The following is a 21,225-nucleotide window of genomic DNA, read 5'->3' on the forward strand; positions in this document are numbered from 1 at the left end:
TCCTCATGGTCTTTTATTTATTACACTGTTATGCTGTTGATTTCATTGGACATTAAATTGTCTACATGCCATTCCTTGAACTTGAAATTGTTCTTTAAAAAATACTATATGTTTAAAAACTTCATACAACCATGTGATAAAAATTCAAACAGTACAGAAGAAACTCAGTGAAAAATCTTTCTCCTTTCCATACTAATATCACAGCTTTTCTTCCCAGAGGCAACTGTTCTCATCACTTCTTGTTTACATACATATGTACACAATATTCTCTCCCCAGCCTGGTAATTACAGGGGTATTTTCTGCTCCTCGTTTCTTTGGAACTGTGGTAGCTTATCTTGGTCTTAGCAGACAAAGCAAAGTTTGCTAGACAGAGAAGGGCAAGGCTGGCATTCCATTGCAGAGTGAACAGCCTGTGCAAAGCCATAAATGTAAGCGGGATCCTCCATTGTTGAAGACCTTGGAAAGGAAGAGTGAGTAGTTCTGAATAGCTAAAGCACCAATGATTGCAGAAAAAGCAAGAAAGCTCTCTCTAGTTAAATCCAAAGTGAATGTATAGACCAATAAAACAAAGTTGTATTTATAAGGATCTTATCATTTGCTAAGAGCAGAATCTCAAACTGGTGAGATAAATGATGTATTATTCAACATGTAAAGCTGGGGCAATGGTAAGGCCATCTAAAAAAGTTAAGTTTAGTTCTTTTTTTTTTTTAATCCTACTCCAGGAACATCTCTAAACGTTTCAAAGACTTAAAAAATGAAGCTATAATAGTGGAAAGGATGACATGAGAGAATCCTTTTATGACTTTGGAGTGAGAAAGGCCTTTGTAACTATGACTAAAGTCTAAAGACTGGAACAAAAATATAGATAAATTTATGGAAAAATAAATTTTAAACTTCTGAATGGAAACAAAACAAAAAGATTAAGCAAATCTAGAGAAAAATAAGAAAACAGGGAAATGATTGCATGTGATCCAAATAGCTAATTACCTTAATATGAAGAAAAGATTCCTAGAAGTGGTAAAAACCCAATAAAAAAGTAAGCAAAGGATTTGAACAGCACTTTATTTTTTAAATTTATTTTTAAAGATTTTATTTATTTATTTATTTGACAGACAGAGATCACAAGTAGGCAGAGAGGCAGGCAGAGAGAGAGGGAGAAGCAGGCTCCCCGCTGAGCAGAGAGCCCGATGCGGGGCTCAATCCCAGGACCCTGGGATCATGACGTGAGCTGAAGGCAGAGACTTTAACCCACTGAGCCACCCAGGAGCCCCTTGAACTGCATTTTATAGAAAAGGAATGGCTCTTAAACATGAAAAAATGCACAGCCTCCCTCAGTATAAAAGAAAAGCAAAGTGAAAACCCAACAAGTTACCATAATTTACCAGCGTGTGTAATCAAAATTCCAGATTTTCCAAAATGCAGAAATTTATTAACTTTTTGTTTTTAAGGCTGTGGGGAAACAGGCCATTTCATACATTGCTGATAGCAGTGTAAACTGAGGTACCATGTACGGGAGAAAGTTTGGCATTGTCTTTCAAAGTAACAAATGCATATGTCCTTTGACTTAGCAATCCCACTTCTAGGGTTTTTTGTTCCCTACAGATATCCATGTATACATGCAAAGTCACATATGTTCAATTTGTGTCCTGGAGCATTGTTTTTCATAGCAAAAGACTCTGTGAACCCAGATATCTACCAATAGGGAACTGGTTAAGATAACCATGGTCTGTCTATGCAATAAATGCAAAAACTGAGCAATCTCTTTGTCAATATAGACATGGTTCTAGGTAATATGAAGAAAAAAGATCAATGTGCTGAACAGTATGTAAATATGCTATCTTTTGTTTTAGGAGAGAGAAGATGAATGTACATTCATCTTGCATAAAACATTACTTATATAAATAATTATACATAGAACTATTAGAAATTTGTACTGTTTGGGAGGTTGTAGGACCTGTTGAATGGGAACAATGGTAGAAGCAAATGCTTATACTGTGTATGTCTTAACATTTGTTGATTTTTAAATTATGAAGATATATTAGCCATCCAGGAATTTTTTCAAGGGTTTGCTTCTACCTCATTCAGCTTTGCAGGTAACAGTTTAATTGTTATCTATTATTCATTTTATCATTGGGGTTTTGCATTTACTTGTTTCTGTTATTTTTTTTTAAGATTTTATTTATTTATTTGACAGACAGAGATCACAAGTAGGCAGAGAGGCAGGCAGAGAGAGAGGGGGAAGCAGGCTCCCCGCCGCGCAGAGAGCCCAACGCGGGGCTCTAGCCCAGGACCCTGGGATCATGACCTGAGGTGAAGGCAGAGGCCTTAACCCACTGAGCCACCCAGGCACCCCTCTGTTATTTTTAACCAATGTTTGTTTTTGTTTTTGTTTTTAACCAGTGGTTTACTTTGTAAGCTTTAGTCCTAGAATAAAATCACTAAGAAAGACTCTACACATAGCATTTTCCATGCATTGCAATCCAAAGGGGATTGGAAATTACAGAAGGAGTGATGTATTTGATGGGCTCTGCACTATGGCCAACGCTTTTTGGTAACCTGACAGTTGCTGGAGTGGAGGGAAAGTTCCAGGACAAGAAAATGTTTGAGTTCCTATTCAGGATCAACATGCTTTCACTTTAAAATGGTGTTAAGTATTCCTAGAAGACATATAGGGAAATAACATTGAAAGTACATTGAAAAAAAAAGGAAAGAGAAAGAGAAACTTGAAGGAAGTCAGTTGGTAGAATGACATGCCAAAATCAGCACCCATGTGTAAAATCAGCACCTATATGAAGATAGACAGGATCCAAGAAAGTCCAAAGAAAGTACTCTCTCAGAGGCTAATGGAGAAAAAAGGGAAGAAACTCATAATCAGGGAAATACATATAACAGGAGACTGTTAACACTGATTTCTCTAGCGGTTATGACTGAGAAATATTCCAAAGATCCCTAAGAGGTAGAGCTGAAGCCTTAGAGCTGCAATATTGGGGTGTCCTAATTTTATAGGAAAGGAAGACAGTAACTTACACCATGAAGAGATTCATCTAGGATCACAGAAAACATGTCTGAGATTTCCAGTTTAGCATTTTGTTACATTTTGTTTTGATCTTTACTTGCTTATTTATTTTCATTTAGTATCTTCTTCTAATTCTCCATTTTATTTCATTCAGAGTCTCTCATTTTAACACGAGTAATTATTGGTGACTATTTCCACAAAACAGGAGGAAGGTAAGGAAGAGGGGGGTGGGGAGAGAGATTAATCTTGTAAATGAAAGTACAGTGATAACAGCAAGCAATGGGCATGCCTATGAAATAAGCACCCACACAAAATATCATGTGTGCTGAAAGTGGGCCCAGGAAAGCTTGTTCGGAGAAGCGACGGTCAAAAGTTGCGTGACCGTAGCTCTATGCCCTTCTCATTGCAAGGTAAATCATCATCTCTTATTGTCTATAAACCATAAAGGAAAGAATTTTTCCCTCAGGGTCTTTATTTTTGTTTCCTTTGCATTTTATTTTGATTTCAACATAGGCAGCATAGACTCCGTACAGTGTCACGGAGTCTCAGGGTCTTTAGGTCTTTAATATGTATATTTTACTAATATGTATATTATACTACAGGTATATTTTACTTTTAATATGTATATTTTACATATCTTACCAAAAAAGAAAAAACAAAAGCAAATACCCTCTTCCAGAATATTCCTCAATGTATTTTCTTTTTAAGGCAGAGTTCTTCCCCAAAATGACTGTTTAATCGGTCAGTTTATTCTTCATACATGTTTTTCTCTATGGTTGGCTACGAAGTGTTTGATATTTTACTCCAGAAATAGGAGAACACTACACAAGTATTAATTCTTTCTTCCTGTCAGTTAGTACAAAAATAAGTTCTCACGGCGCCTGGGTAGCTCAGTCAACTGAGTGTCAGACTCTTGGTTTTGGCTCGGGTTGTGATCTCTAGGTCATGGGATCAATCCTCTCATCTGGCTCTGTGCTCTGAGCTGTCTGCTTCTCAGTCTCCCTTTGCTCCTCCCAGCACTTGCACACTCTCTGTCTCTGTCTGTCTCTCTAAGGTAAGTGAATAAAATATATTTTAAAAAATATGTTCTCTCGGGGCGCTCAGTGGGTTAAAGCCTCTGCCTTCAGCTCAGGTCATGATCCCAGGGTCCTGGGATTGAGCCCCACATCGGGCTCTCTGCTTAGCGGGGAGCCTGCTTCCTCCTCTCTCTCTCTGCCTGCCTCTCTGCCTACTTGTGAACTCTGTCTGTCAAATAAATCAATAAATAAATAATATTTTTTTAAAAAAAATGTATGTTCTCTATTCCAGGAACTGGGACCCACACCACACAAAGGTTTACATGAAAGGTATTCCCAACCTTCATGTGCGACTTAACAATAAAACTGATTTCCTAATGACACTGACCAATTCCAAATAGTTGCAGTGTAGACCATTCTGTTTATTTTGGACTTAAGTTTCAGAAAAAAAGCAAGCAAACCAAAACCAAAAGATGCATCACCATGAAAGTACAGGAATTCTCACTTGTCATTCAAGAAAATACTTAATATTTTATAGTTTTATTCTAGACTAAATAACTTCCAAATATCCCCCAAGAATCCAGGGTGGTTAGGAGTGATCACTTGTAGAGTTTTTAAGGCAGAATTCACTCCTGCTCTTTTCTTTGAAGAAGATCATGCTCTAAGATAATTACAAAGAAACATCCCTCCTCCCTTTTTGGAAATGTAGAAAATCAGCTAAATACACTAGTAGTGAAAGTTTGCATTTTATACTCCTATTCTGATTTAAAATTTAGTACTAAGTTTGCACCATGTACATTTTTTTTTCTTATAGGCTTAGGAGGACACTTTATTCCTATACCTTCAGACTGATCCTCTCTAAAGCCTCTCCCTGTGGGACACTGTGATAACGGTGGCGGTCTTTCATTGTCTCTGACGACATTATAAAATTACCCTTTTGTTTTTATCAACAGAAAAACACATGCTACTAGAACCTCTTCCCAGCTGATCTCTTAGGGCCCATCCCGTATGCTTCCTAAGCTTAAGAGGAGCTTCTTGACTCTTGAAATGAGGTGATGCTGTGGCTACTGCACATATCTATGTACTTACTGAGCCTGAGAAATCTTTCATACTTTCAGGGATTTTAATACAATTTAAAACATGAGATAGTTCATTTAAAAAGCTGTTTGGTAAGTAGCTGGTCAGTATTTACCCATGCTCTCCTCTGCCCACAACCTTCACCCACCGTCCTAATGCTTTCAGCCTCCACTCCTGAGCACAATGCTTATGACAAGTGTCCAAGAGTTGATGACAGTGTCTGTGGGCAGGGCTTCTGTTCTACAATTTCTGAGTAAAAGAAAAATGCCAGAGAAGGAGTGATACAAGGTAGACCAAGATTTCCAAAGTTCTAATTACCTTCATGCCATTAATTCAAGAAAACTTAGGATGGCATTTACCATTTAGTATGAGCCTACTATAAGCCAACCATCTAATCTCAGAATAACCCTATAAAGTTGGTACTCTTTCTCCGTTTTATGTATGAGGGAAATAGGGTTCACAGAGACTAGGTAAATTCTCCAAAACAACAACAACAGCAAAACACACAGAAAATTCAACTAGTAAATATCAGAGTTAGGGTTTGAGATTGTATTTACCAGAGTACAAACTCCTACTCTTTCTGTTATTACCATAGCTGTGATCTAAAGCACAAGGCTTCTTTGTAAAAGGATCTTTATGGTCCTTGGTTCTAGTTCGAGTTATGGACATATCTTTCAAGAGTACTTTCAGAAAATATTTTCAGTACTTTCAGATATATTTTCAGGTCAGTGTACTTCATCTCACCCTATTAAAATCATATTAAGAATATGTGGCACCTGGATGGCTCAGTGGGTTGAATATCCAACTCTTGGTTTTGGCTCAGTTCGTGATCTCAAGGTCATGAGATTGAGCCGTACGTTGGGCATGGAGTCTGCTTGAGAGTCTTTCCTTTCCCCTCTCCCTTTGTCCCTCGCCCAACTCACACACCCTCTCTCTAAAATAAATAAATAAATAAATAAATAAATAAAATCTTTTAGAAATTAATAAAATAATATTAGGTATAGAAGATTGAATAAAAGTTGTAGTATTACATTAGCTAAAATATCATGCTTCTCAATGACTATGTGTAAATGGCAGTTCACCCAACCACCCCCCTATCCAACCATCTACCTATCCATCCACCCATCCTTGTACCCATCCATCCATTTAGCTAATTGAGAACTATAATGGATCAGTTGCTACTGTGGACACTGGTCAGAGCTTTCTCTCGCTCTCAAAGATTGTATTCTAGATTAGCACTGTCTAATATAACTTTCTGTGAGTTGCAAATGTTCTCTATCTGTACTATTGAGGCCAACTGAGGAACAGAATTTTCAGTTTTATTTAAGTTTAATTAATTTAAGTAGCCATAAGGCTGCTGGTTACTGATTGGATCCCACAGTTCTGGAGGGTTTGAGGATGTGGGGAACATAAAATAAACAAGCAAATTAATTTTTTTTTAATTTTGATGAGTGCTATGGAAAAATAAGCGGGGTGATATGGTAGAGTTTGGATGAGTGGCAACATTAATTAGGATCATCAGGGAAGTTTTCATTGAACAGGTTCCAGTTAAACTGACTCCTGAGTGAAGATAAGGAGTCAGACATGCCAAGAGGAGGAGAAAGGACACAGTGAGATCACAGTGAGCAAGGAGCAAGTGGCAGGCAATGATGTTGGTAGATAGGAGACCCTGGATGATGCAGAGTTTTGTAGGCTGTGGTAAAGCATATGGATTTCATTCTAAGTGAAATCTAAATCTATAGGTAGTCTTGTAAGAATTTATCCTATAAAATACTTATGTGCAAAAGTTAAAGTATTTAAAGATGAAGTGGGTAATAATCTGGAGCTTTATCATTTTTACTTTTTATTTATTTTTTAAAGAAATTTATTTATTTAACCAAGAGAGGGCACAGGATCCGGGGGGAGGGGCAGAAGGAGAGGGAGAAGCAGACCCCTCACTGAGCAGGGAGCCAGACATGGGGTTTGATCCCAGGACCCCGAGATCATGACCTGAGCTGAAGGCAGAGGCTTAACCCACTGAGCCACCCAGGAGCCCCAGAGCTTTATTATTTTTAGAAGCTCTATCTATAATTTGGTTCAAAACTGCCCCATGTGAAAGAACTGCTGTTGGTTCTGAAACTGGCATAAAGATGAAAGGATTCAAGTCCTCAAGATACTGGAGTTGAAGATGGCAAACAACCTACTTACACAGAATATCCAAAGGGAGAATGACAAAATCAAGGCATTTCATTTTTCATGTTGTGTAGTTAACTTTTAGTATCTCTCAGGGCTAATTTGATTTGGAACGCAGATATGAAAACTCTCTTTTCTAGGTGTGGCCTCATTTGTCATCCTCTGGAAATGTAACTCTTTAAATATCTGGTCTGTAGCCAGTTTCCAGCGGATAAGTCATCACATCAGAAAAACATATCCTAAAAATAGGAGACTCAAGTCCTAGCAGAGAATCTTAGACTCCTTTATCAGTCCTGAAAACAGTTCTTTATTTGAGACTGGGTTTTAAAGATCCCATCCTTGACTTAGCCAGAAGATCTGAGCTACGGGTGCTATTAATTCAATATCGTACCTTTTAGGAGTCACAGATCTACTGGGGCCAGTGCATGAAAATGAGGGTCAGTAGTAACCTAGTCACTATAGAAACTATACTACCTTTCATTGCTCTCTTGACAGGTAAAGCATAATTGAGGATACTGTTAATGTTATTGGTTGAAAATAATGCACACAACTTATGAATCATAATATGGTGGGGGAAACTGCTAAAAATGTTACAAAAGTGAGCAAACTGCTAAATTATGCATATAATACAAAGAGATTACTAAAGCCCTACAGCTTGTCTTTATTCTAGAATTTGAAGTCATCAGCATATATTTAACTTCTACTTCAAATACGGATTCCTAAGATAATCCATAAATGATGTGACATTTTCAATATTCTTAGGGGATGAAAGATTTTTCTGCTTTACCATTTAAAAAAATACAAACAACGAGTTACAAAACCAAACTGTCCAAAGAAAAAAGTTTCTCATTTACATTTAGGAGTCCTTTCTTAGAATACAGGGTCAGTGCAGGAGGCGCAGACGGGGAGAGAGAGAGAGAAATCCCTTTTCATTCTTAACCAAATTAGTTCGTGCTTATGAAGATGTCAAACCTTCACTTTACCCAATAAAACATTTTTGGTGTAGTAATGATGTTCCCCTGGTGTATTTCCATAAAACTAAGACGATTCAAAAAATCCAGCTTTGTAAACCAATGTGGACCTATGATTGTTTTAAACCTTTAAACCAAAAGCAAGGCACAGGCATGGTTTTGTCTTAAAATTTAAAACACACTGAAAGAATATGTTGATGTTCTTTGTCTCAAATACATTTTGGAACCCAGCAGACCACATTCAACCTAGTTAAATTATCTGAATGGATTTTGGGGGAAGAGAAAGGAGTCTGTTCATTTTAATATACCTTCAGAAATATTTTACTTCTGATGATGACAGCAGCTCTTGCTGACAACTATTAATACATTATAAACACCCCATCAGAGTTATATAAAAACATGTCAGTTTTAAAGAGAACATCTTTGACAGCAAATTTTCTGATTGTGAAACAGCTGTGCCTTCAGTACAATGCATTAAGTAGTTTATTCCTTTTAGATAGTTAAATTGTGCATGAAATGTTGCTGGCGCAAGGGCTCCAAATCTGGCCTGATTAGCGAACATCTGTTACATTGGAAAAATTCATGTCTACCCTAATTAGCTGTCAGGCTGATGTACATCAGGCCTGATGGTGAGGGATCCTGTGCTGTTTAAGTCAGACCAGGTTCCTCTCCTCTCCCGTCACCTGCCCTTTCAAATCCCTTCCTCTCGTGTGTTGCTGTAATTAGAGATGGTTGGACATACAATGGAGCAGGCCACGGTCAGTTATAGTCCCATCTGTGCAATATATTTATTCCCACCAAACTTGGGAACGGAGAGATGAAGGAGTTCAACAGCAGCGAGGCTGTTAGACCTGTTAGCTCTGTGACATTTGATCGTCCTGGCCCCGAGATCTTCATCGGAAAGGCTCTTCGAATCCATCTGGGGTGACTGAAGGGCAATGTACAGCTTCTGAAGAACTGATCTCCGTCTTGTTTGTTTGAAGTCGGGGTAGCTCCCAGCTGATCTGGGAACATGGCAGTGTCCTGTCCAAGTATGGCGGTACCATAGGACTGGGCGTTAAAGAGGAATCAAAGAAAAAGGAACTGAATGTTCTGAAAGTGGAATTTTCATAACTGAATAACGTCCTATGGCTATAGTTGGCTAGAGGAGGCGCTTGAAATCAGAAGGCCTGATTTTATCGGGTTTATTAGTTCAGTGTACACAAGGTTTTCCAATGTCAATAAAAACTTTCCTTGACCTGTGGATGGGCACAAATCGTAACTTCCTGTTCAAACTGGCAGTAAACTGGAAAGTGCAGTTTGTTCCTGAGCTGGTGAAATCCTCATTTGCTCTGTAACAACCTTTTATATAAGAGCTGGCTTGCCTGGGGCCAAGTTCAGATTCAACCTGAAAGATTAAGAATATATAAGATTACAACATCATGTTTTATTAGAGTATCATTTGACCTAGGAAGAATGAAAAATCAGCCTTTTTCTGACTTGGTATCATCCTTTCAAGATAATTCAAGTACAGGATTATTATTCCCAGGCTTACGTGAAGTGTAATTACAATGTACACGGAAATTCTGTAATTGAGGACATGCTTTATAAAAGGCTTGATGTGTAAGTTATAAATGGGAAAACTCATTTACCCGGAGCATTCAGGATTTTTCAGGTGAACTCAAACAGGAACACACATAGAATTCTGAATGCTCTTGTTACAGCACTTTAGCCAAACTGGACTAGAATGGTCTGGCATAAAGGAGGTCCCTCCCTTTCTTCCTTCTTTCCCTCCCTCCTTCCCCCGCTCCTCCCTCGCCTCCTTCCTTCCCACCTCCTTTCCTCCCTTCTCTCCTTTCCTCCTTTCCCTCCCTCCTCCCTCCCTTCCTTCCTTCCTTCCTTCCTTCCTTCCTTCCTTCCTCTGCTCTTTCTTTTACCTTGGAATACTTTCCCTAACTATCCAAAGCTTACCTAGTAAAGAATTTAAGTATGATCTCAAGTACCAACTGTTTTATAACAGTGTCAATCTAGTTTAAAGGAAAGGGCAAGGTTTTATGAAATAACTACATCCTATCCTATGGCTTTACTTGCATCATCTCAACAGCTGGCATTTTGCATTTCTTTTATGGTACTTGCAATTTCTTTATCCTTTATTTAAATATTTATATGCCATAAACTACCTCTCATCTCCTTGGAGACAGGGGCAGTGAATTATTTCTGTGTCCCATAAACTGTAGTTCATACTAGGTCTCAGTAAATGTTTCTTGAGTGCATACTAGCTGGATTAGGTGACTGGTATTCAAAAATAGTGGTAGGTCTCTACGTGGAACTGTCCACTGGAACTAACAAGCTCCGTGAATGAAGACAGCCCCCACAGGCCAAGTGGGAACCCAGAGTGGCTGGATTCAGAGACTGAAGGTGTCTTGTGGGTATGGGGTAGTGTCGGAAATATCTACCAGTAGTATTCCACTGAAGTTAAGAATGGCCAGGGACGCCTGGGGAGCTCACTCAGGTGGCATCTGACTCTTGGTTTTGGCTCAGGTCATGATCTCAGGGTGGTGAGATGGAGCCCCGCATTGGGCTCTGCACTCAGCAGGGAGTCTGCTTGAAGAGTCTCTCCCTATGCCCTTTCCCCACCTCTAAAATAACTAACTAACTAACTAACTAAATAAATAAATAAATAAATTTTTAGGGGAAAAAAAAAAAAGGAATGGCCAGACTACTCTGAACAGAAATAACCAGAGTTCCCAATCCTCTGACTGCCCTAAAGCGGTAATACCTGGAAGGTACTGTGGGTCCTGCTTGTCTAGGCCTGGCCCAGCTCTTGCGAACTGGGATTCCGTGGCAGCCTCGCTTGGAGGCTCTGAATGCTCGGGAACACAATGTCTCACTTCCTCCTCTCTCTCCAAGGGGCTTCGCAATGACATTCCACAAAGTCCTCCGCATGGATTCCTCGGTTTATCAAGAACCAAGAGGAATGCTATAGGAACACAAACTTTCTGCTTAATATTGTGGATTTTAGAGAAACTAAACTATTTACGTTTTTCGAACATAGGCCAAGATTTTGGAATTTTGTTCCTTCTATCTTGTAAACTACTCTGTAGCAATTCACTAAAAGACAAAAGAATTAAAGTGTGATTTCACTCTGCCTTGAAAAATACTTCTTGAAGCCCTTTTCTCTCTTTGAAAAAGAAATAGTGCAATGTCGCTCAAATTTTATTGCACATTTAAACATTTTTAATATACGTTGTCTCATTTGAATGTAGTAGCTATTTCCATATTTGTCTAAGGATACACCGTCTGCATTTGAAATACATGGGGGAAAAAAAACCACATTAAAACAGAAGCTCTTAAATGCTTACCAGGTTGGATTCCCAACCAGCAGCCGTAGCATTCACAACAAAAACAGAAACCACAAACATAACAGCAGAAGAGCTTTGTTTAAAAATCTAGTATGTCCCCCTTTCATTCTGTATTCTGACTGTTCACAGACTCTGTAAGATTTTTTTTTTTTTCCCATTTTACGGTTGACAAAATTTGGACTCAGAGAGATTATGTGATTTGCTTAAGGCTGCACAGCTAATAAATACCAGTGCCAAAATTCAATCCATAGCTGACCTTAAAATGACTGTATAGCTATCATTCAAGGGAATCTTTTTTCATAGTTTAAGTACTTTTTAAAATTTAGAAATAGTTTCATTTCATTGTCTTCTAAAATACTTTGAGGACTAAAAATGTTTATTTGGATAAATGACATTCTTCCCCGGAAGGGTCTATGGTTTTTATGTATTTTGCTTGCTTGGTGTGGCAAGCACAAAAGTACTGACTACTTTTATAAGAATTTATGTGATTTATTGGGTTAGTCTAACCAGTGTATATATTTAGTTCAACCCAAACTAGTAAAGATTCTGAACCTCCTCTTTGGCAAATCCCATCTTTTAGATCCAAGTCTCTGACGACAGGATTACACTAAATTTGAATCCTTCTCTGAGATGGACCATGGAGACTAGAATAGTGATTTGGAAATAGCTTTGATAATTCTGACACTATCTGCTTTATGCTCATAGAGCTGCTGTGTGTGATTTTTGACTAACTTGATAAATAAAATCCAAATGCTTTTTCTGCAGTTAATAAAGAGTGATACAACAAAAATATTTACTGTGCACTATGCCAGCAACTAAATTAACCAGTAATAATTGTTTTCGTGGCACCAATCAACAGCTGAGAAAAAAAAAAACCCACAGGTCATTATATTTATCAAAATTAGCTATAGTTTCTCCTCACCCTCCTGTATACCCCTCTCTTGACCATACTGCATCACACACACACACACACACACACACACACACAGGGAAAAAAGCTAATTCTTCTCAATGTCTGTTTCTCTGGAAGCAATCTTACAAACTTTAGAGTATTTTGTGTTGGTGAGATAGCAAACATCTTACTGCTATTCCCAGCCTGTAATTTACTGCTGAGGCTACTGATGCCACCTTCCATAGAATCATCCCTGTCGCATTGCGGGTGGCAACAGAAGGTCACTCTCTTCCTGTAGTGACTTATTCTCCGGGAATCTGTCAGAGAATAGGCATCAGATGCAAGCATGGCTTCAGGAAATGGCTGCAAACAGGCCACCTGAAACCAGGGAAGAAACCGTTCCGTCCTTGTGCTGGCTTCCCCTCACAGAAATGTAAACCCTTCTGAGAGGATTGCACAGCTCCTCCCTCAACTTTCAGCCACACAACAAACAGCTTCCTGAAGAGCTAGCATTGCAGCCTGGAACCCCCGTCGTCTGGACGATGCCCTCAGTGTCTGCGGTTGGCCTTCGTTGGTAGAAGGGTGACAGAGACCCTGTCAGCAGAGTACCACTTGTTGGCATCTGTTAAGATGATCATGGCAAGAGGCAGCTGATGAAACCTTTCCCCAGAGTTGACACTGTTGCTTAGTACAGAGTAGAAGGGAGGAAGGTGTCTGGGGGGAAGTAACTCTTGACAGAATGAGACGATTCATTAGTGATGACAAGAGGAGTCATCTAGGGAGATATGTGTCACCACATTATATTAGATCCCATAGTTTTGGACAAACCTGGCTTCTACAGGCCAACTCTGAATTCCCTTGTAAGAAATGACTTTTTAGAGACTACCAAGAAGTGAAAGACGAGCCCTGTTGTGCGGTGAGAGTGAACAGGGGACAGGGTGCCTGTGATTACAAGGGGCCTTTCCATTTAGCGAGTAATAAAATCGTTCACTCTTCTTGGAGTGTGTGTCACACAAATGCACGTGGGATACTGCCCTTTCTCTTCTGGCATGGAAATCATGGTGTCCAAGCTCAAGCAAGGCTGAGAAGTTCATGAGGGGGAAGTCCAACTTTGTTCGTAAGCCGAAAACATCAGCCAATTCCCTCAAAAATGGAAGGTGGGCCCTCTGTAGACACAGACCTAAAATGACTCCCCCAGTCAGCCAATATAGAGATGAAAATTAAACTTAGATTTTCTGACACTCCACTCTTGTTCTCTCCCTGCTGGATCCTCCCAGTTCACTGAGAAATCATTAGGTTTACACTATAAGCCAATTCCCCTCAAAGCCTGACAAATTTATAGCTTCTCAAACCATGGATGCCAAAGAAGAAGTTATCAATTATTTTCAAGGTGTCTAACTTTTAGCTGGGAATACATTGATATAGATATGTGATGGCATCTGTAATTCCAGGCAGTCCTCCCGGGAATATCCACAGACGCTTTTTTGGAGCCCTCTGTAAGATAATAAAACAGGCTCTGGTCAGACACACTGTACCACACACAGTATAACAGCTTTCGACATAAATCTGGAACATGATTTACATTTGAAAGCACCAGATCAATATTTGAGGAGGGATTATTTTTTATCAACTTGGCTCTAATGCTCTGAAATATAAAGTTATTTTTTAAATGTCAAGACCAACTACACCCACCCAGGCCCAAGATGGCTTTGTCGAAAAAGTTGAAAAAAAATCAAACGTAAATTTTGTGTTGACATAATCCAGGTTAAGTCTAAAAAAGAAAAATACTTACTTTTGTAAAATGAGAGGCTATTTTATCACTCAGAGAATGTCACATCAATTGTAAAGCCATCAGCCCCAAGGTTTGGTGGTGATTGCTTCATATTTACTGTTAGTCCGGCAATGGGGATGGTACTTTCACAGTCTTTGGACAGACTAGTGAGTGTGACATTTAAAGTGTTGATTTTTGCAGCACTTATGTTAATTGTTGTAATTTTCCTGATGAACCACCATTCTGGTTTCCTGATGCAGCCAAGATAGTTTTACATTTTCTATGCAGGGCCTCTTTGCCATTTGGTCTGTGTAGTGTCAGCTTCGAGTGCTACTGAAAGCAGACAAAATTGCAAGCAAATTGCATCAGATTGCCAACATTGTGAAAAGGTAAATTGCTTGCAAATCTATTTAAACCACTGCCCTATTTTCATCAGCTTCAGTACTTGGTATTCATGATTGCTTAATTGGCGACCTTTCCTATTGTGTAGTGCTTTATGGTGTAATGGAAAGCGATCTTTACCAAACCAATTACCCTTTTTTTCTCAGCACTACATTATTGCTGTGATTGCAACTGCCAGTCCTTTGTAAATGAACTTTCTGATTTCAATGATGTTTTTAAAATGTAAGATAGAAAAAAGTGGCATTCATATTGTGCGATGTTCTATTTTGAAGCCTCTTTGTAGCCACTATTGTCTGGGAAAATGGACTGAAGGGTTACACAGTACCTACAAATATCCATGTAACTATTATTAATATTATTATAATGTCCTCCTTTGTACTGCAGCTCAATTAGGAAAGGATAGGAGAAATATTTTGTCACCCTGTCAAGTGCACAGGAAGTGCATTTGAGGCTTCTTTTTTGACACATACATTATCTCTAGTAATAAGACAAGATTCTTTTTAAGGAGTGGTGATGAAGATACAAAATCAATTAAAATGAAACTCGCGTTGCTGGTTTTATGGTCACTCACCATTTAAAAAGGAGCTTTCAATGACTCAAATATTAAGACTGGCAATGAAAGCTTAATTTTATAAGAAAAGTTGTGAGCGCTGAGAAATAGTGAATTTTTAAGATCTCAGGTTCTGCACGCAGATGCCAAAACACAGCAAAACATGACCATTCTGCACGTCCAAAGCTTAACATATGTACAATACAGACGTGTAGCCTGGCTTGCAACAGAACTAAAGGTAGCCTCTTTTTAAAATTCCCTGAAGAACCAGTCTATAAAATTAGCGCCCACATGGATTCTCATAAAGATAGGGCATGGAACTGTTGTGAATCCTGTTTATGTATTTTTATGTGATTTAGAAAATTATATCATTACTCATAAGTGTACATGCAGAAAGGGAGCTCCAAGTAATTTAGTCGTTCCCTAATACAGTAAGTGGAAATGGATGCATCATTCTACCCCCTACAGTTAGAAACTCTTTTGTGTGAGGGACATTGTGCAAAGATTTCTTCTACTCTCTTTTCTCATTTAATTAGGAAAAAAATGGAGTTCAGACAAGGCTTGCCAATGATGATCAGGTGATTGTTGATTTTAGTACCTTTGATGTAATGTAATGATTTATTTACAGCACAGCATCTTAGTCTTTGAAAGCAAAGAAATGTGTTTATTATCTGCTGCTTCTGCAAGTGTTCATAACAACCAATTTCACTGTGATATTGAGGTCTAATACAGTTATTATTTTCTGTCAGCAACGTATATTCTTCTGGAACAATTAGACCCCTGATTCGATTTCCTAACTTTAAATGTAGTCACATACTTACAGATGACAGAATGACATTTTCTTGGGTGTTTAATTGGCTTTTTAAACCATAGACTTAAAAATGAGTGTCCCGTTAACTGGGAGCAGGACTCAGAAAAATTCTCACCTTGTGGAGGGACTTTGTTAAATAACTATTGTGGAAGACTTTTAAGACAATTTTTTCCTTTGTTGGATGGTGGGCAGTGGAGGATTATGAGAGGGGGAATAACTCATGGGCTAGCACAGACTGCAGTTATTACTGGGAACGTTACAGTCAGGGGTTGGTCATGAACTATCACTCTCATTGTTCATCTTTCTAGAGCAGTACCGACTCCCGGGATGGTGAGATAGATGGTAATTATGACAGCAAAGATGGTCCAGGTTTATGAAGTGTCAGGCATTATGCTAATTGCTTTAACTGGCTCCTCTCTTTGATTCCTCCTAACAGTCCTATGGAGAAGGTATGATTATTATTCCCATTTTACAGATGAGGCAACTGAGGCTAAGGAGACGTAGAAGCTGACGCAAGGGCATGCAGCGAATAAGTGATGCATCTGGGATATGAACCTGGGCCATTCAGCTCCAGAGCCTGGGACCTGCCACCTGAAGAGCTTCGTTTCCCAGTTTCTGCTTTTTCTTTTTCGAGCTATGGAGGCAAAGCTGGCTGGCTGGCACATACTCTGCATTTTCCAGAATATTTTAAGTAGTTATGGAGGAAATAGATGGAGTGTGCCCAGCAGTCCCTGTATCTTTCACTCTTTCATCTCTTTATCTATGACTAGGATCTGGCGCTGATGCTCACATTTTATATGCAAAACTCTAAGAAACTCAGATGTTCAAGTTCTACTTCTTGCAGAAGGAAGAATTCTTATGAATGCCAATGCTTAAAGGCTCCCGCAGCTATCTGTCCTCCTTTTTCTTCCTTCCTTCCTTCAGAAAGCCTCTTGAGTGTTGTTGAGTATAGTAAATATCTATCCAGTCCATCTCATCCCTCTGTGAAATCAAACACTCTAGGGTTTGTTGTTGGAGTTTGTTTGTTGATGGTGGGAACCACCTCATTCTAGTCCAAAGCTCTTTCAAAGTAATTGCAGTAAGAATAATGAATAGACTCCTTTCTTGTAATGAGCAGGGTGGGGGAAGGGAAGGTGGGGGTGGCAGGGGTGGGACATGGCTGGAATAAGGTTGGGGGATTAGGAGCTGTTGGTTTTACTTCAAGTGATCTGCAGATAAATTGCAGCACCAATGGAATGTTCTTGGAGATTGTACGTGAGACATTTGCCACACTGATTTAAGCAAAACCTGGGTGTTTTCCTGCTCAATATCCTAATCCTCACTCTGCCATGGGCAACCAGTGCACACTTGTCCGTCTTCTCTATTTTTTTTTTAAGATTTTATTTATTTATCAGAGAGAGAGAGAGGTAGAGCGAGCAAGCACAGGCAGAGAGAATGGCAGGCAGAGGCAGAGGGAGAAGCAGGCTCCCTGCCGAGCAAGGAGCCCGATGTGGGACTCATCCCAGTGTCCTGGGATCATGACCTGAGCCGAAGGCAGCTGCTTAACCAACTGAGCCACCTAGGTGTCCCTTCTCTATTTTTTTAAATGACTGTTCACCATGTGTTCTATTCCTGAGGGTTCATAGATAAGGCCCAGTAACCAAAATATGGGGAAAACTAGGAAAAAAGTAAGAGGCTGGAGAGCATCTTAGATTCCTGTTTATATAGACTCATATACCAATTTCTGGATTTACCACAAATACAGACAGATACCGGGTTTGAGGTGTGGGTACGGTGGGACTATCAGCTTAGAAGAGGATAATTTCTCTGAGAATTTCTGGCATGTTTACTTAATAAGCATCCCGAGTAGGTTCAATATGTTTCTTTCATTGACCAACGAAAAAGAGTGTATTTAAAGTTTTCATGATGCCCACAGTTTTAGACCCCTAGCTCTTGTGATGTGTCCTTTGTGCTGCAGGACCTGCTACCATTCCTAGTGTTCCTTTGGGACATGAATGGCGAGGGTTGTTCCTCCTCTCTCATCACAGACTCCTGATAACTAACAGCATCCGTTAGAAATAAGAAATAAACTAGACTGATCATGCAGATACCAACTGACCTCTCAGAGACACTAAGTTGTTGTGTGTTTTTTTGATGTTGTTGTGTTTAATAGCCTGTATGATGTAGTGCACTTTCACCACAGATAATACTGCTAAGGAAGCAGAAATTCTCTGAGGTCACTTGGCCTTCATGCCTTCTCTATAAGAAGATAAACTGTGAAACACTGCCACAAAAAATAGCTCACATCTCTTATGTCCAATGAATGAATGATGTTTTTTCACTGTGGTTCACCCTCAGAATGGTTGTGTAATTTAAGGACAGATGCAAATAGTTTGTCGTAGAGAAGATTTAATAAAATTGGTGGAACAGGATTGACAGTTCTGAGATAAACAGTTAGTTCATTGGCTCTCTTTGTTTTAGGGCGAATGTAACTGCTTGGTATGCTGGTAATAATAACAATAATAAACAGGGTTTAACATTTATGTAGGGTTTATCATGAGTAAGGCACTGCACTAAGTATTTGGTGGTATTAATCTGTTTGATAGTCCCAGTAACTGTATGAGGAAGGTACTGTTGTCACCTCACTTAATAAACAAGGACTCTGAGGTTCAGAGAGATTAAGCAAAATTTCTGAAATCAGATGGTTTGTCAGTGGTAGATGTGAGGTTCTAACTTCGGTAGTCTGCAAGTCATTACTGTCTTCCCAGTGAACGAGGAAGAGGATGAGGAAGAAGAGGGAGGAACACAGGGAGGGAGAGAAGGGAAGAAAAGAAGGAAAGGGAAAGCCCAAGTGCCTGATCATGCACAAAAGGATTTAGAATTCTCCACAGGCTTCTATCTTTATTTTTAAATATTATTTATTTATTTAAAAGTGATCTTTACACCCGATGTGGGTCTTGAACTCATGACTCAGATCAAGAGTCACAAGCTTTTCCAACTGAGCCAGCCAGGTGCCCCAGAATTCTCCAGAGGTTTCTGTGAGATTACTTCTTACACAAGTAAGTCCCTGCCTGGGAATCAGTATAGTTCTTGTCTTCACACACAAAACTTTTTTTTCAGTTGGCTCTTGATCAGTGAAGGATTCCTTACATTTCACCTTCTGGGGGGCAAACTTCGTCACTGACATAATGGTTTAGTCGATGGCCCTGGTATCTCCATATAAGCAGATTTCCACCCAACAAGAGGCTATTGATGGAGACCTGTACATAGAAATACTGCCTTTCTCTCTCTTAAGGTGTATTTCTCAAGGGCTTATCTTCAGTTAGCTGAGCAGCAGAGAAAGAAATGGCAAGACTCAGGAGGGAGAAGGGTGTTAAAATCCAGGGAGGTGGACCCTAAAACAACTTTAACCTACTACTTCTGTCGAAGTCTTGAATGATACAGTCTCCCATTCTATTTAACACATTCAAGAGGATCATGAAGGAGAGAAATATTTGAGATGCCTGCCATTTATATTTAGTTATTTGGGAAGCTGTTCCAAAACCCAAAATGCATAATTACTTTTCTTATACCAAAAAATGTCTGTGAACCAGAATGATGATTTCTCAGCAAGGAGAATCTCCAAATCCTGGAGGCCTGGGTGGATGAATCCATTCAGTCATTCAGTAAACACCTGCCGAGGACTTTTTGTGAGTCTGACACTGTGGGGACTCATAGTGAGAGCCACAGCTCCTCTCTAAGAGCCTCATAGTCTCGTGGCAAGCATTGGGGTCAACTATGATAGACACTTCTTTTAGAATGCAGCATTAAAATAATTTTCTTTTAATTAAATATGGTAATGTGAGAATGATCTATGTTTATTTTTTAAAATATTTATTTATTTATTTTAGAGAGAGAGAGAAAGGGTATGGGGGGGGTGGGCAGAGGGAGAGGGAAAGCGTCCTCGAGGAGAATCCCAGGTGAGCACAGGGCCCCTGCAGGGCTCCATCCCAGGACCACAAGGTCATGACCTGAGCCAAGACCAGCAGTTGGATGTTCAACGAACTGAGCCTCTCAGTCATCCTTAGAACAATCTATGTTTGAATGACAGTGGGAAAAGAGCAAAAAAGTGTAGACCCAAGAACATAATTTTATATTACCTAGAACAGTCCATTATAAAAAGTGTGCCAATAAATTTAATACATTAAATTTCATAACACCAGCTTTGCGCAGTGGCAGTATCGTAGCCAATGAGGTTTATCCGAGACGCGATTATTGCTAATTAAATTTCATAACACCAATACTTTTTTCTACTTGCTTTAATAGATGTAAGGGAAATTTCATAAATAATGATTTTTTTAAAGAATATAGTTCATTTGACTTTGGTCCCTATCCTGCATTTTGATATTCAGTGAATGTTTATCCTAAATTTCAACTGGCCTGTGTTTTAAAATATTTGCAATTTAGAATAATATTCCTAAAATAAAAGATTGAGACCTCTTTGGATATCCTTCTAAGATAAAGATCTGATTGCTTTCATCATGTTAGGATGAAAAGACCTTATTTTGGTTTGTTTGTTAGTGTGAGATAGATTTGTCATAGCCATCTTTCTAAGTAATATCACATTTAGTCTTTTTTTTCAAATTTATGTATTTATTTTTTATTTTCAGCATAACAGTATTCATCATTTAGTCTTGATGAAATGTCAGGTTTTCACGGATTTGCTGGGACCTTTTACAAAACATCTATCTTAGGGATATCTTAGCAACTTGGAGTGTTTTAATGAGCAACTCTTTGCTTGAACAGAGCATTTTTGAAATGCACTTGGTAGCCAGGTGAGCTGAACACTGCTGTCCCTGGAACCCCAAGCATGGCATAACTCATGAGACTAGCCACCATGAGACTGAGCATGAAATTTCACATCAAAGACCTCCATGTCTGAGGAGCAGAAATGCAAGGGGGTGGTGTGGCCAGGGCAAATGAGAATGCACAAAGCAGGCTGAGTTCTTCCCAGTGTGCTAGGAGACTAGCTGCATTTTCTGTAGGTAAAGACCTTTTACAGTCTCAGCTCACCCTGGAAATAACCAGCTCCAGGGGTCTGGGCTGTGGTAATAGAGGAGGTATTCTTGAAACACCAGCAACAAAAACCCAGGGTACCCTGTGAGAGGCAGACTGAACCTCGAGGCAGGGCCCGCTTCACGGGCATGCTGCCTGCCTGGTCAAACTGGGTCCTTATAGGGCCAGTGC

The 21,225-nt window shown here is 39.3% G+C and overlaps 1 non-coding gene across 1 annotated transcript; it reads left to right on the forward strand.

Annotated features, from left to right (window-relative positions):
- The first annotated feature begins 20,199 nt into the window (after window positions 1-20,199).
- LOC122905628 lies at window positions 20,200-20,338 on the forward strand. Its single transcript, XR_006384373.1, has one exon. It is a non-coding gene; the product is annotated as a U4 spliceosomal RNA (small nuclear RNA).
- The last annotated feature ends 887 nt before the right edge of the window (window positions 20,339-21,225 follow it).

The sequence above is a fragment of the Neovison vison genome, chromosome 4 (assembly GCF_020171115.1).
Source record: "Neovison vison isolate M4711 chromosome 4, ASM_NN_V1, whole genome shotgun sequence".
NCBI lineage: Eukaryota > Metazoa > Chordata > Mammalia > Carnivora > Mustelidae > Neogale > Neogale vison.